We start from the raw sequence: 17,591 nt of genomic DNA, 5'->3' as shown, positions 1-17,591 counted from the left end.
ATTATGCGAAGCTACGTACGTCTGAGGAATACCCTCTGACAAAACCCCAGGCAAAGCATGTCGGTAGCGGGAATCGAACCCACAACCTCCCGAATAGCAGTCGGCAACGCAACCACTGCGCCACTGGCTTCGCTTTTTCTCGCTTTTAGTGTGCGCAGTGACAAGCGAGAAACCTGTTCCTATCGGCGCGAGATGCGAGAAAGCGAGAAAACTGCTTCCACTCTGTTGGTAAGCCAACAAATCGATATATTTCGTTTATTGACTTACCTGAATAATAATTTCTGTTGATTAAATACAGAGTAACTCAAATCTTTGCATTATCACTTTGTTAAAATAGATAAATAGGAATATTACACCCAAAAGACATATTAAATACACCTGAGATCTGCAAAGTTGAATTAGGAAATCGGCCCTATCTGCAGTGTTGCCATAATTCTCAACACGGCTTGTAAATATAGATGATTGTAGTTTATAAATGAAAAGCTGTCACAGAATTTTTCAGTTTCGCCAACTTAAGAGTAATGAAATATTATAAGTAAAATAACACCAGATTTCCAGGAAATGAAGTGAACTTTTAATTAAGATTGTGAAAAATGTAGGACTTCTTACGCAATTTTTTATTCAAAACTCAAAAAAATAAGCCGTTTTTTATTATACCTGAATCAGAATCTCCGTTTTAAACACTCAAATGCGTGCGAAATTAGGCCTTAAAAACACACGTGCTTTAAAGTTGCTAAGTAATGATACTTCAAGTATGACTTTTGAAAGGTTAATAGGTCGCTTTCTGTGAATGCAGAACATTTCTTTGGCTTGTACCTATCTTTTGTTTGAATCTTTTACAAACGCGCGTAAATTAAGGTATGCTGCCAAATCTGTTCCACTTTTTAATCGCAACATTGTTGGAGGTTTTGAATGAATGCACCAAAGGATAGAAGATTTAAATACGTTTGACATTTCCTTCATATATGCCATCATTATCCATGCATTTAAAACTTTCTTCGTAAGATGCTTCCTATTCATCCACTTTTCATGTTCTTTATAATAGGCTTTACTGGATTTGTATTTTCACCTACCAACTTTTCTTTAGGTTTTACAAAAAGCCATTTAATGGACGGTGCATCGTTTTCAACCGAAATCGTTTTATTGGCAAAGACGGTGATTTTTATAAGCAAACGTCAAGTGAGATGGTAATCATGGAATTACGAACACACAGCCCACTTAATTAGACATGTATTCGAGTATAACGTAGCTTTATTTATTTATTTATTTTATTGCAGGTAAAATAAAAAAAATACACGCGTATAATTGGTCTTTAAAGCACTTGGAATGTTTAAATGGACTCTGCTTCGCGTCGTGCCATTAAACTCGTTGCGCGTGCTTTAAACACTTGATTATACACTTGTTACTTAATATACTATTCTGTATTGCTATGCCTATACCATTCGCGTTCAATCTTTACTAAAATTTTTAACACCTTTCCGGTCTTATAGATTCGTTACCATTTGACGGATTTTACAAAATATGTACCCAACACAAAGTAAGCCAGTTTGTTTACATAATGTATTAAAGGTCTATTCATGTAAATTGTTAACAAGGTTAGGCTCTTACTACTACAATTCTAATTGGAAGCTAAGAGAGAAGTTAGGCTACCGTCCAAAATACGGCAATATTCTTTTAATAGAAAAATGTAATGTTTAGAGGAACTAAAACCCCGCTATTTATTGCCGTTTAGCAAGCAGAGGGCATCACAAAGGAAGCAAATCAGTTTCTTAACTATTTTTGTGGTAGCTTCCACTTACGAACAATGGTAATACTAACGACAAAGCAGACCTCTGGGAGAAACGCCCACCAACCTCACAATAGTGAGTTATAATTGACAAATGATAAATTTACTACTTGTAAAACTGTCAGCTCATCACTTTTAAATGCCATATTCCTCTTTCAATTTCAAAAATATCTAAAATATGCACAATTTTCTACGGTAAGGTAGATAACGTTGTAAATCAATTTTTCAATATAGCTTTTTTTAACGTGCGAAACGCGTTTGAAAGCTACGAGAAGACTGCGAAGTTATTAAGTCAATTCGTCATTTCCATACTGTTTTTGTTTTGAAAAGATTAAAGTGAATTATTAACTGTTTATCTAATATTTTATTTGGGTACATGATTTAGGAGTTGGTATTATTTTCACAAAAAAACAAATGGAATTAAAACGCCCGTTACCGGAAATATAAGTCTCCCTGTAATGAATTAAATGTATATGATGAAAAAAGTTAAAGTCCCTCTTGCTAATATCACCAAATGGAAACTTCTTTCTCCCCTTATAGCGGCACCATTAAAATAACTTCATATACACTTTATTAAAGATTTTTATGAATAAAATTGTCTTTTTACACAGAAAATACATTTTAAAATCAGAAATAATGTCTATGCCCGCAACGAATAAAAAGTTATCACTCAAGTTGATTAGAGATGATGTATAAAAAGGAATAAATAATCCATATTTAGATGAAGCGGTCGTTAGGGAGTCTCATGGGTACAGTGTTTCGGATCTTCCGAGTGGATAAATATCCGGCACAAGCTCGCAAAATTGTGATCAATGATACAACAATATGTTTGAAAATAAGAAGAAAAATGTTCTCGCAAATGTGCCAAAGGAAATTAATATAAAAGTGTCGCATAATTTGTTTGATGACTTTCGACTGTTCGCTAAAATACTTCTTCGACGAGATTGTGTTACGCGTTCATTCGTTGTATGTATTGTACGGTATAAAAGACAGAGTTTGCGGAACAGGCGAATGAATATGGTGATGGATTGGGCAAGTAGGCCAGGGAGTTAGAAAAGGCTCAACAGGATCCTGCACTCGACCAGCTGATTATCTTGCCACCTCTTCGTCGTTTCCATGTAGAATGACGTTCAGTATCTAAATGATATACAAGTCTACATCGTTGAAGCTCTTACACAGTAGAGGGTTATGCGAGAGATCATTTTAGTTTTTATGGATAACTTTCTAATGCACATTGTTTTACAGATAAAGCAAACGTCGACGGGCAAATTTTACAATTAATGTAATCCGCCGATTTGGTCCAATTGCATGTAGGTAATGCACCAATTGTCTTTGTCCTTTCATTATATAATCGATTGACTTTGCTACGTGCATCGCGAATTCGTTCCTTTTACGTTTACATACTCTAAAGTCAAGAATACTTAATGGATTGTAAGATAATAATTAATAACCGGCAATTGTCCTTTAGGTAAAAACTAGCCGTGCAATTGGGATACAACCAGAAAACCAAAACACGACTATCTACGTATACGTAATAAACCTTTAGCAATTTTTAGCGTATTTTCCTCAGTCCGTCCGCCCGTGTGTTCGTCACACGTACTTCTAAACCACTGAACCGATTTTGGAGATATCGGACTCATTTGAAAGGGCTTGCTCCAAAGATTCCGTCCATACCCATATTTTTTGGTTTTGCGCATGCGCAGTGTCAAAAAATTGGTTTAACGCATGTGCGATGCTAACTTTTTTATTTATGAAGATATTTAAATGAAACTTTATACCGGGTGAATATTTTAAAACCGAACATAGGGAATTAACATGGGAAAAACGTTTTTTGCAGATCGTTGCTCCCCATGTTAACTTAGAGGGGTTATAATGACACCAATCGAACGAAGATTTTTTTTCTCATCTATTAACATACGAATTACTTCATTTTCAGTTGAATTTCTCATTATTTTATCAAAAATTCGACAATAAATCCAATCAAACGAATCAAGTGAAGCCATGGAAATTTCCTCAAGAATTGAAATAGCTTTTGACACAAACTGAATGGAACGCGCATTAAAATGCACGGAAAACAATATCGCGTACTGGAGTGACTATTCCTGCTCCGCTGTAAACGTTGTTTACTATAAATACTTTTTCGTACTTCCGAGACTAAAGTGACAACTTCACTCCATTATGACAAGTACTGAAGTGTCGCTTTTTGTCCCGCCGGGATTAAATTTTACGAAAATCCCGGAAGGATGAAATTACTAAAAAAGCAATTTCAGTAGGTTGTTCCACATTTTGTATGCGGCACTATTTCTTAAACGCATCGTACTGCTGTTCATACAGGGTGATTCCTATAGTACCTGCCACCGTTTGGGAGCGTGTAGGTGGTGCGTAGGGGAGTATTTTGATATAGGACACTTGGGGTCGGAAATCTAAAATAAGGTGCCAGAGCCAAATTTACCTTCTGGAATTTCGCGCCTGTAGGTAGTCAACCCAACCGGCCGGCGGTGCACACGGAGCGATCTCAGGCGGCGATGTGTGGCTGACACTTGATCAGAATTTTGTTTAAACCCACGAAATCCCGTCTGCAACGACGCGAATCAAGTGAATAAACACTATGGCAATAGTATAATAATAGTTGGCTAGATGTAGGAAGTGCATTGAGAACAACGGTGGCCACGTTGAACACTTGTAAACGTTATTGCTCTTGACTGTCGTTTTCCCTCCTTCCCTCCCATGTCGCTTCCTCGCGCTAACTCGCTCTGCATCGCTCCGCGCGAAACGTCGGTCGGTTGGGTTGCCTACATACAGGCGTGAAATTCCAGAAGATAAATTTGGTTCTGGCGCCGTTATTTTAGATTTCCGACCCCAAGTGTCCTATATCAAAATACTCCCCTAGGCACCCCCTATACGCTCCCAAACGGTGGCAGGTACTATAGGAATCACCCTGTATAGTATTTGGATTTCGGTGGTATCAATTCTTTACCTACTTTGGTTGCTTTTTATCAATATCAAATAGACCTTTGTCACCTACCACCAAAATTATGACACTAGCAATGACAGTTCCTATGGTAACTTGTTGAGCAGCGATTTTTTGAAAGAACGCGTTCTCTAACTCCATACATACAATGCGATCAAATATGAGTTGCTGTCGAGTCACCTTTGGAATTTTTGTTTACATGGGAATTCGTATTTAACTTGAACTTCCAAAGGCGACTCGACAGCAACTAATTTTCGATCGCCCGTTATTAAGTGTTTCAGTTTCGGAAGTACGAAAAATATCGTATATACCTTGCGACTGAAGTAGTGGTCTTAATCAGAGTTGGACTGGGTCAAGCATAGAGTGACCCGGTGACCCAGTTAGTTTACTGACCCAGTGACCCGGTGACCCCGTGACCCGGTGACCCAGTTGACCCGGTGACCCAGCTTGACCCAGTTTGACCCGGTGACCCAGCTTGACCCGGTGACCCAGCTTGACCCAGTTTGACCCAGTGACCCAGCTTGACCCGGTGACCCAGCTTGACCCGGTGACCCAGTTTGACCCGGTGACCCAGCTTGACCCATCTTGACCCAGCTTTACTCAGTGACCCGTCTTGACCCGGTGGCCCAGTAATTAAATTATTGTTAGGTATCATCCAAAACAATTTCAAGTAACTTTTAATTTAAAAAAAAACTCAATAATATTCGGCAACAAGCACGTAGCCCAATTTCATTCAAGAGAACTAATACCTAAAAAAATCAAATGCATTTGTTGATAGTTTGTAGTCAAGTAGTCAATGAAAGTATTTAGAGAAAAGATTTATTGGGATTAAGCTAACTAGTAGAAAAAAATTAAATGTGAATGAACACCTGTAAGCAAACTGGTAAGCCCTGAAGCAAAGAAATAACATTATTCTAATACAATTCGGGACATGGAAAGTTTTACGGCAGTATTAAAGCAAACATCACAGAAATGGCAGTTGTCAAGCAATCGAGTATTATTTTCAACAAACCAGCATTAAGCATTTATTTCATAATCTGTACACTTGAACCGAGGGCACTGACTTAACTGCGTTATTCGATCAAACTAGGTGATTGGGTCGAATTGGGTCCCCGGGTGAAATTGGGTCGCTGGGTCAAACTGGGTCACTGGGTCAAACTGGGTCAAGTTGGGTCACTGGGTCAAACTGGGTCACTGGGTCAACTGGGTCACTGGGTCTAACTGAAAAGAGTATGACGTGACCCAGCGACCCAGTGACCCAGTTTAATTTAGTGACCCAGGTGACCCAGTTGACCCAGTGACCCAGTCCAACTCTGGTCTTAATCCCTCAGGTAAACTTTACCTTCGGGATTAAAAGTACTACTTCAGTCCCGCGGTATATAATATACTATTTCCTCAGTGAACTGCAATTTACAAAAAAATTAATGACAGTTGTCATGAACTGAATTGATTTCGACTTGAATAACGTTTGAATTTGCTTTTTGTCTTACTAGTTAGTCATGGCTACATGATTTTGGTAGGTAATTGGATTTATTTGCCAAATTTTTGATAAAATAATGAGAAACTCAACTGAAAATTAGGTAATTAGTATGTTAATAGATGAGAAAAAAAATCTTCTTTCGATTGGTGTCATTATAATCCCTCTAAGTTAACATGGGGAGCAACGATCTGTAAAAAAACGTATTTCCCATGTTAATTCCCTACGTTCGGTTTTGGAATATTCACCCGGTATGTAAACACTACGAATATACTCGTAAGTAAAATTAACGACATTTTCAAAATGTTGTTTTGCGCATACGGAATGCCAACTTTCTTATTTACGGAAGCATTTAAATTAAATTTAATACATAGGCATTTGGTATGCAAGCAAATCTAACACCAGTTTTAAAATTTGTTTTTGTGTATGCGCAATGGCGACTTTTTTTATTTATGAAAGTAGTTAAACGAAATATCATATGAAGGCACCTTAAATGAAACTAAAACTAATACCGGTTTCAAAATTACTGTTACCGCATGCTGTATGTGTTATTTATGAAGTTATTCAATGAAATTTCTAATGTAGACAATGCGCAATGCTATTTACGAAAGCATTTATAAAGAACATTTACTCATTTGAAAGAGAATGGGGTAAGGATCTCGTGCCTACCGGTATTTTTTCCTGGTCCTAGCATTAATATGCTAAATACGCTTTTATATTGGCATAATGACTATTTAAACTGGTTTGGTTGAACACGCCATACCTACTACACATCAATAAATATCTGAAGAGCGCGGGTCCGTGAAGTTAGCAGAACATTGGCGACACAAACTTCGAGACTAGGTGGATTGGTATTAGCGCTACGTTTTGGGTGGATTGTGCGGTAAAGTTTACCAGCAAAACATACCGTTTGGAAATTATTTTAGTTTTTAGATGTTTTGCTAATAGGGCAGTCATTGGAGCTTTTTAACAGGAAATAACTCAGGAAGTACTGAAATTTTGTAGTTTTGGTTGCATAGAACTAAAATTTGTAAAATGCACAATTCGAAACTTACCGCCGGCGCGGCCATCTTGCCAAGTTAGCAGCCAAAAGCGAGTTACCGCAAATATGTGGTAAGCGAAATTAAAGAGAAAAAAATTTCCTACAGAAATTGTGGTTAACATATTTTCAGTAAAGTTAGCCCTTAAGCAGAAAAGCAGAAATGTTTATTAAATAGTGACGTATATTTTATCCAAATAATTCATTAATCATTTAATTATTAATTAAATTGATTAATCAGTTAATTTTAGGTTTTATTTAGTTTTCGCCATCTTGTATGGCGATAGACATGTTAATTTTCAAATTTTATTAGTTAAATCAATCAGTTATGTTCAGGGTTATGTTGTTACATTTAATCACTTTAAGCCATCACTATTATGGGTTTTATCTCTTTGGTATGTAATTATTTATTTTAATTTTACTTAAGACCGCTATACCTATAGCACGTGACTAATTTATATGCAGCGCTAACCCTCTAAATTATGACTTAACTATGTACTTACATTACTTGTGCGGAAATTGTAATATCCAATAAAAAGGTATGCGTACATAGCTTCAAAACATAGACCAATAATTAGCCGCCAATTCGGCTTGCGGGTTCACACACGAAACTTCTTCAATCTTCAATCTCACATTTAACGAATAAATCTTTCGATACTGGCCGTGGTAAATAATCAACGAATGAAACTCGCAAGAAGCGAATAAATTCTTCAACGAAACGTAACTGGGTGCTGAACGTAGCAAAAAGCTGACTTTAAAATTTCAACGAAACGTAGTACTGCGTAGACTGGCTAAAAGCGACGCTTTTCTTGTTAACGTCCTATTTAAGGCGAAACCCTTCTTCCGGTAATAAAAATTACAACAACCAATCATACACAGTTGACAACGGAGACAATCCCCTCAACGCACGTTGTTAGGTCAAAAAAAAGAGAGGTCGGTAATTTTTCTAAATCAATTTGTTATCAGACATTAAGAAATAAATCCAAACTTAAGTTCAAGGAAAAAATAAAATTTCATCTCTCTTAACTACACAGAAAAAACGAATTCAAAACTTAAATTTTCTGCGCGGTGGCATCTGTTGAGGCCCAGCACTTTCCTTTTATTGTATTTACTTCTCATGCTTCGTACTAAGCGATGTAGCAATTAACTACATGGATGTTCGATTCCCTTTACCATTATAATTTCACATAAAATTAGTTCACAAATCAGAAATATACATTTACACATGCGCGAAAGAAGCTTTTGACATGTTTATCGATCGTCTGTATTAAAAGTAGGATCGGATCACAAATGACACTCACTTCTGCGCATGCACGTAGGTATCTTTTTACATGTTTAATTTAATGGATCACTTTCCATTTAGTAAAGGGTGCTAATGTTAAAATTTCAGTAAGATCGGTCCATAAATATCAAAGTGCATGTGCAGAAGGATACGGCCTACTGGTCTGAAAATTAATACGCCGTCTCTAAGCGGCAAGGACTGCAAAAATGTACGCAATTTATCCCATTATAAATTTTGAGTTATCGTGCTAGCAAGCCGGACGACGACCAACAACGACAGCAGATTTTTTTCTGTGACGAAAACAACACTTTACCACCCATATATGGGTGCAGAAAAGTAATATCATAGACGATGCGATTTATATACACTTTATATATTACTTTAAACCACATAAGGCTATGAAACCAAAGCTAATCTAGAAACGACACTGTGTTGACGTTGTACTTGAAAACGTTTTAACAGACAAAGATTCTGGCACAAGACAGTAAATTAAACAAGTTTAAAATGTCATTATGCAAACATAAACGACGAGAGCGTATTTTCCTCCTAATAATATTACTGCTAAGACCAGGGAAAAATACCGGTAGGCACGAGATCCTTACACCATTCTTTTTCAAATGGGCCCCTTATCGTCAAAGTCTATACAGTTTAATGAAAAATAGTCGATCGTATATAAAAAATAACAAACAGATTTTGAAATGGGCATTAGTTTTACTTTTATTCGAAGTGTCTACATATGGTGTTTATCCAAGTCGTTTAAAAACCGCAATTGTGAAACCAATGTTAAAAAAAGGTGACCCAAGTGATGTATGTAACTACAGACCAATCAGTCTGCTTTCTAGTTTTTCTAAAGTACTAGAATATCTAATTAATAATCAACTTATCAATTATTTAACAAAAAATAATATCATCAATGATTCTCAACATGGTTTTATGAGAGGCAGATCGACTGATACAGCTTTACGTCAATATATTGCAGAAGCGGTTTCTGCAGATAACAAGCGTCTTTTAACTGTTGGTTTATTTATTGACTTTTCAGCTGCTTTTGATACCGTTGACCACAAGAAATTAATTAGCAAAATGTTTCAATGCGGCATTCGAGGTACTACTCTCAATTTGTTTGAATCCTATCTTAGAGATAGAACGCAATTCGTTGAATTACCTCAGGGTCAGCGTGGTTTGTCTAAGCCCATTTTAACAGGAGTTCCTCAAGGCTCAATTCTCGGTCCGACGCTATTTATTCTTTACAGCAATGACATGGTTTCGTATCTGAAAGAGGGCGATGATGGCGATTCTACATTTATTACATCATATGCTGATGACACAAACATATTAATTAAATCACGTTGTATAATGTCTTTGAAATTGCAAATAAAGCTCACGCTAGATAAATTAAGCACATGGTGCAGCAACAATAATGTCATACTTAACGCTGCCAAAACTACTGTGATTCCGTTTGGCTTAAAAAAATATGATTTAAATGAATTCAAGTGCTGTAAGACAACCAAAATGCTTGGGCTTACTGTAAGTTCTGACTTGGCTTTGCTCACATTGACACTGTCTGCAAATCACTTAGAAACTGTTGCTATTCTTTAAGCGTTCTTAAGAAGCTATGCAACAAATCAACGTTACTGACTTTGTACCACGCCAACTTTCACTCTCATATTCGGTACAATATATGTACTTGGGGTGGCAGTACTCACGTTCAGCGCATACTTGTTCTGCAAAAACGCGCTATTAGAATTATATGCTCTTTACCTTTCAATACGTCGTGCAGACCGATTTTCAAAGAATTAAGGATATTGACGGTAATAGACACCTACATTCTGGAGATATGTTGCTTAGGGTTTAGAAAGAAATCGTTTTTTTTTAATCCTGAACATGTTTACAATACTCGACAGAAGATGTACTTAAACCCTGGCAAATACAGATCATCATTGTTTCAAAAAAATTTAACGTTTCGAACGTGTCAAATTTTTAATGCACTACCGCCAAATATTAAGTCCATTAAAACCTACCAAAAATTTAGATTTGCATTAAAACAATTTCTAGTAGAAAAAGCGTACTATCACCTAAATGAATACTTAAACATTTGAAACCTTTTAAAATATTTATTGCATGTTCGTCACAATTTTAGAATGTATCTTTTAATGTGTTTTTTAAATGTGTCGGTTTGTTTTAATATGTTATACATTTTGTAATTTTAGTTGGCAATGCGCATGCGCAAAACAACATTTTGAAAACGTCGTTAATTATAATTATATTCGTAGTGTTTACATATAAAGTTTCATATCTTCATAAACAAAACAGTTAGCATTGCACATGCGCTAATCGTAATTTTTGACACTGCGCATGCGCAAAACCAAAAAATATTTATGTACGGAATCCTTGGACCAAGCCCTTTCAAATGAACCCTATATCGCCGAAATCGGACGGACGACAAAATGCAGCCAATAGCGATTTTTCACTTTTAGGAAAATACGCTAACACACATGTTTTGTATAGCAACGGCAACATAAAGAGTGTCCCCGGTTCGAATCCGAGTTCGGGAATGGATATTTGTAAATGTATAGTGGGTTGGGTTGGTAGAGCTGCTTTGGTTGAAACCCCGCCGACTATTTCAGGTTTTGCAATCGGATTTAGCAGATTTGAACTCTACACTTTAAATCATTGGAAGCAAATAGACCTTGTTTTGGATCGCTATCCGAAATCCATGGCGACCCTAGAAATATGGGGTGAGAAGCACCACTAATAATGCGGCAAAAGCTAATTATTTTTTGACAAAAGTGTGATATCTTTTCAGCCAACTGCTTACAGCACAAATCGGCACAAACGTAATTTGTGCAATTTGTGCTTCACGCATCCATCGGATTGGACAAGTTGTTCGAATTATTAAAATTGAGGACAATTAAAACCCAAACTGGCATCACCTCTGAACTTCTTTGGAAGATCCTGTTCTCAAGGCACTACTTGCTTTTTTATCATGCAAGTGCAAGACCAACTGTAGTTGCGCCTGCGGATGCAGAAAAGCAGAGTTAAAATGCTCCGTGACTTGCGGTATCTGCGAAAAATATTCAATGAAGTGACACTAGACCTTGCACTGGACGAATCTGATGAAGATAACTTGGACTTGTCGCTCGATATTCCTTTATCGATTGAAGAAGGAAAACCCGACGAATTCAAAGAAGCCGACGTAGTACTAGCCAATCCACGAGCCAATCCACCTACTCTCGAGATTTGTGCCGACAAAAGTGTGCGAAGTTAGCAGAACATCTAAAAATCGAAATAATTTCCAAAATGTATGTTTTGCTAGCAAACTTTTACGGCACAAACCGGCATAAACGTAGCACTAACCAGTCCACCTAGTCTCCAATTTTGTGCCGGTAATGTTCTGCTAACTGCACGGACCTCATTGTGTTGCCATATTTACACAGATCAGAAATAGCAAGGCGCGAAAACTATAATTTAATACTACGAGTATAATAGCGAACACAAGTAACTACATCCGATAGTCTAAATGTAATAAAATTTACTCTGAAAAGCAAATCAAGTTTGACAATAAAAATTAAGCGACATAGTTTGCATGAAAGACCAATTAAACAAATTTATAACGCTAATAAAAAAGGTAGTTGTTGGAAATAAGAGAGCAGCCAAGCATTGCAAGGGGGTGGAATGCAGATCGACTCTAATGAAGAAAATTGAGCTTAACGCATCCTTAACTTCGGTGCATAGCGAGGGAGAAGTTTTCGTTAAATGCAGGGCTTTATATACATCTCTACTAGTTGTTTCGAAATAAAGTTTAACATCAAAATAATGAGCACGAAAACGTTTTTTGTTAAATCAATTCAATCAAATAAATTAGCATTCCTATTCGCAAATGAGCCAGACTTGAATTTGCATTTCAATAGATTTAATTTCTTCATACCATTATTTTAATTTTCTTATTACATATATCCTACTTTAAGCTGTAAGTTTCAATAAATTGGATTACTTTCTATTTGCGTAGGTATCGAAATTTATAGCCGATTTTATCAGAACGAACCTGAAGTAAGGCCCGATTGTCTTTAGTACCACCCATTCAGAGCGATAAATTACTAATCCCATATGTATCCATATATCTACGTATAAAATAATATACTTTTGGAACGTCTGGAAGAAAAATATCCATGGCATATGTCAAAATATCTGGAAAACGGTGTGTCTGGGGAGAGTGCTCGGCAAGGGAAATATGAATCATTCACTTCTCCGTAATCTTCACATTGCATGGTCCTGGTCGCACATTGTTATAGCTACAAGTACTTTCCAGAACCGTGCCGACCACATTTTGACTGTAGTGTAGCTGAAACTGTTGTTACCATACATAGCATCCATTCAGCGATGAATCTCGAACGGCTCACTTAAAATGCCGGCAAATGCCGATCTGCGTAGCTCAGATGAGCTTACGTTAGAAGCTCTAACTTTGGCTACAAGGGTCCTGGGTTCGAATCCCAGGTAAGACATGGCTGATTGTGATTGTATAGCGGGTTGATTGGGAAAAGTAGCAAATTTCTAACACTCCGCCCACTATAAAATAAAGGCAATAAAATAAAAAAATTTTAAAAAAATTTAAAAAAATTAAAAAAATATATAAAAAATTTCACGTTGGAAATCATGACAATTAGCAATCAAACTAAAATCAGCAATGCCGCTCTAAGAACTCTTATAAGGATCGCTTGGTGCCATGTTCCCTGTACTGTAAAGTCAAGGTGAGACGAACTATAAGCAGTCAGTAACAACATTATCAAAAATCAACATTCGTGCATGCTGTGCACCTTGCAAAATGGCGAGCGATTTTCACTTTTTTGACCATATTCCACTAACCGCCGGCAAAAAAAAAAATCTCCTATTTATGCATGTCCACCTCTGTCGAGTTTATGCATGACAATCCCTTACATATTGCTGAACACAGCAGGCTGCTCGTTTACCCTCACAATTACAGTCAGAACACTGCCTACAAATGCAAGAAATTACATGCACGATTCTCTCAGGTGCCGGTAGAGGGGTGTTTGGTGTAGGTTGCAGTGAATGGTCAACCAAACTCCATCGCCACTGACACGGATCCAAATCATTTCCAAGCAATTTTTGAACTTGGTGAGATACATGGAAGCCCTGTTGGCTAGCTGATGTTGGGGGTAGGGTCGCCAATTGCTTGCTGACTTTTTTTTAGCAGTGTATTGGTGGTACATCTGTCTTCATCCAATGTTTCATTTCTTGATTGACCACGCAATGCAATCACAAAAGAATCTTCTACTACCGTTCTTAATTTATCAATATATGTAGTCTTAACTTTCCCTTTTCTGAATAGACTGGATGTGGTATCACATCCTGACACAGCATGACAGAATAGAAGGACATGTTTCCATTCTTGATGAATCTTACTTTTATTTTTTTCTTTAATTTGTAAAAAGTTTTTCCAAACTGGTGGCTAAATAAAGATTGATTGATTCCCTACGGAAACAGCGTCCAAACTCCTTTTTAGTTTCACGGGCAGCAAACTAAGACGTTAAAATTTTGAGCAGTATACTGCCGCGTTTAATGAGTTTGCCTTTGACCTAGTTAATAGGCTAGTAGGGTTTTGTTAATAGCCTTTAGCGACGAAAGCACTACTACTATACCTATTTAATTATTTCGTTTGTTGTTGTCCAGTTCATTGTGCCATGTATGTGGTCTTACGGGTTGGGGGCGATATATTTAAATTTGTCATTGCGACTCTTTGAGAAAGAGAGAACATAAAAAGCTAATTTGCAGAGGGTACTCAGTAAATTCAAAAATTTGAAAAATCGAATTCCCTCTGTTCCTCGTCTAACTTGAGAACTAAGAGACAGTGATGTTAAACTTTCGGCAATCGACTTCTACGACTTCAAGGATCAGTGCTATTGATTATGAGCCGGATTAAAAGTCGTGGTTCCGAATGTGAGTTGAGTGTAAATAAATTCCCTTACCTACTGAAAACCGTACGCAATTCATCGTATCTTGTTTTTTAAGCACCACCTGGAAAACTGTTGGCTGCCTCTACTACTTTACCCTGGCTATGGTCCTGATCGAACTAATGACCATCCACAAAATGCCGTACTAACAAATCTCACGATGCCGAAGGGACATTATATCGAATGTGCACTGGTAACTAAATAGCCCTAGTGTTGACCGAAATGATCTCGATTATACACATCTCCGCGGCATCCAAAATAAAGAAACAAAATTATTGAAACTAAACGACGTACCCAAAAACCGGTTTCATTTACATCATGACATGTTTTCATTATAGGTATATTATTATTCATATTAATTGGCGACGAGTGTAACTGCACAGATACGTTCTGCACAATAAAGATCTATCGATCTATATATCTATCTATCTTCACGGTTTACTTATTTATTTATTTATTTATTAAGTCTTACGGGAGAAGCCCCAAAAAATTAAAGTTTTGTGTACAATTCACATATACAGAAGGTAATTATGCTTAAATTACTGGAAAAAGGAAATTAAAAATAAATACAGTGAGCAGTAATAAACTAACTAAACTAACATTGGTAGTATGATTTGTCGACATCATTTAGTAACAACAAAGTTCAGATAAACTAACACCCATTATTTCAATTTGCGGATAGGAGTTTACGAAACGTATCATTCTTATAATCGGGGAGTGTTGTAAATATACTAAAAGATTGACCAAACCGAAGAGTTCTTCCAGGAATATTAAATGTTATCAATTGCACCAATTGTGACGAATGAATACAACCCTTTAGAAGTTTATAAAAAAAAGACAAAATCGAGAAACTGACGACGAGCAAGCAAGTATTAATGCTTAATACCTTAAGAACGGAGAGGTAAGAATGGTATGCAAATGAATTCAGACGTTACCTAAACCTGAAGAAACGAAGAAATTTGTGCTGCACCCTTTCCAGTTTTGAAATAGGAATGGAATATAGGGAGACCAAACTTAGGAACAATTAAACATATATTGGTTTAGATATGAAGTTTTTATATTTCACCATTTGAATTCTGCGAGGAATTCTGTTTGTGAGATAAGAACGAAGCGATGACAATATTGGATCACATAAACCAACGAGAGAAAGTTTAGATAACAAGATGTTATGGTTTACTCTATCAAATGCCTTAAGAGAAGTCAAAATATATGGAATCTAATTGCGTATTTTCATCAAAACAACTAAGAATATAATGCTGATTAGTTAAAAGGTTGGTGTTTGTGGAACGACTAGAGAAAAAACCATGTTGTTCGTCAATTATAGTGCTTTTAAGTAATGGAAATAAAGTATTTGTTATAATACCTTCGAACAATTTTGGTATTACTGACATAATCGATATAGCCCTATGATTGGACATATCCGCTTTATTCTTGGTTTTGTAGATAGTAATCAAATCATATAACTGAATTTCCAAATGTCAGGGAAAAACCCTTCACTAAGAGATCTAGTAAACAATATTTGAAGAGGACCGAGAAGAGGAAATTGACATTGTTTCAACAGGTAAGAGGGAATACCATCAGGGCCTGAGGACAGACTAACCCTTAATCCATTTATCTTTGACAGGATAATTTTGTTAGTAATTTTTAGATTAGGTACTTATACTTATGCAGGACGTACTAACAGAGTTTAGAACATTGTTTGTGGCTGTAGCGCGTGTATGTACATACGGAACTCAAGTAGTCTGCCAAACAAGTTCACGATATCATTTCCACAGCTCTGATTTGGAAGTACCATAAAACATTGTGGATGGCAGATCAGCAATGGATTTTTGTTTTCGAACGAAAGACCAAAAATACTCGTAGTTAGGATCACATTTATGAATACCTAATGTTCTACTAATCAAATCAAATTTATTGAGAAATCAACCCCTACAGTTTTGACAAACTGTCAAGTTTTTCGAATATGTAGATAATGCCTTTACTGTACTACACCTAGTATTCTCAATATTTTAAATTAAAACGTAAATTGCTCTTTTGATTGCTTCTCCGGTACAACACACCGCAAGTAGTGTTAAAACCAGATTTCGTTTACTGATTTGCAATCATCAACGCCGAGTGTACAATCAAGCTTCATAACATTTTTCTAATGAATCATGTTTATCAGGACAAAAATAATTAAAAGGTTTTAAGATAGATGTCACATTTTTTTAAATTTGCTAGCAATTTAAGGGTACCTACTCGAGATGTACGAGTTGATACATATTAGGTCGCACCCTGGGTCGCACGAATAAAAATAAAAAATTCTGTGGTGGGCGCCACTACAAACCTATATCGTTTTTTACTTTTTTTTTTACCAACTTACACACGACGGAAGACCCTACGCAGTTCGAAAAACATGATAGAATATTTGTTTTGGGGCGGTCGGTCATCAATCTCAGTTACGGTAAAGTATACTAACTTTTCCAAGATTTCTGCAGTCAGTCTTCCCGATAGCTGCTCTCGATAAAGATATATGAATAGCGAACGCAAATTGCGTCAATTGTCGAACAAAAAAACTAAAATGGACAAACGAAGTAAAATGCATTAATGTAGGAGGACATTTCTGTATGAAATGCGAAGAAATTATTAGTACAATCGGTGTCTAGTGGGTGATAGCTTAAGAAATGTAGCTACTTGATACATTCGCGATACAAAATTTTCTGATGGACTGATATCAGCATGTAATACCATTTGCCTATTTGTGAACATAAATTAACAACAAATCAGACTGTAGAAGAGTAAGTTTAAATCGTTAGTTTTTCTATTTAATAAAGCTTCATTTATTATACCTAACCTCTGCGGCGTGTTTGTTCATGGTTAATTCAGAGATTACAATAAAATAAGTAGGTATCAAATTCCAAATTGGATGAAATTAGAAATTAGTCATTATAGGCCAAAATCCCAGTTAGCCGTAGTGATCATCATTGGTCCCTGTGATATAGTTCCGAACTGTGCACAAAGTTTAGAGAAAATAGCTAACCTCACAACATCGCGAGTACGCGCGTGGGGAGAGATTTGCAAATAACTCGAA

Source organism: Photinus pyralis, unplaced genomic scaffold (assembly GCF_008802855.1).
Source record: "Photinus pyralis isolate 1611_PpyrPB1 unplaced genomic scaffold, Ppyr1.3 Ppyr1.4_LG2, whole genome shotgun sequence".
Lineage (NCBI taxonomy): Eukaryota > Metazoa > Arthropoda > Insecta > Coleoptera > Lampyridae > Photinus > Photinus pyralis.
This window is presented reverse-complemented; position numbering follows the sequence as displayed.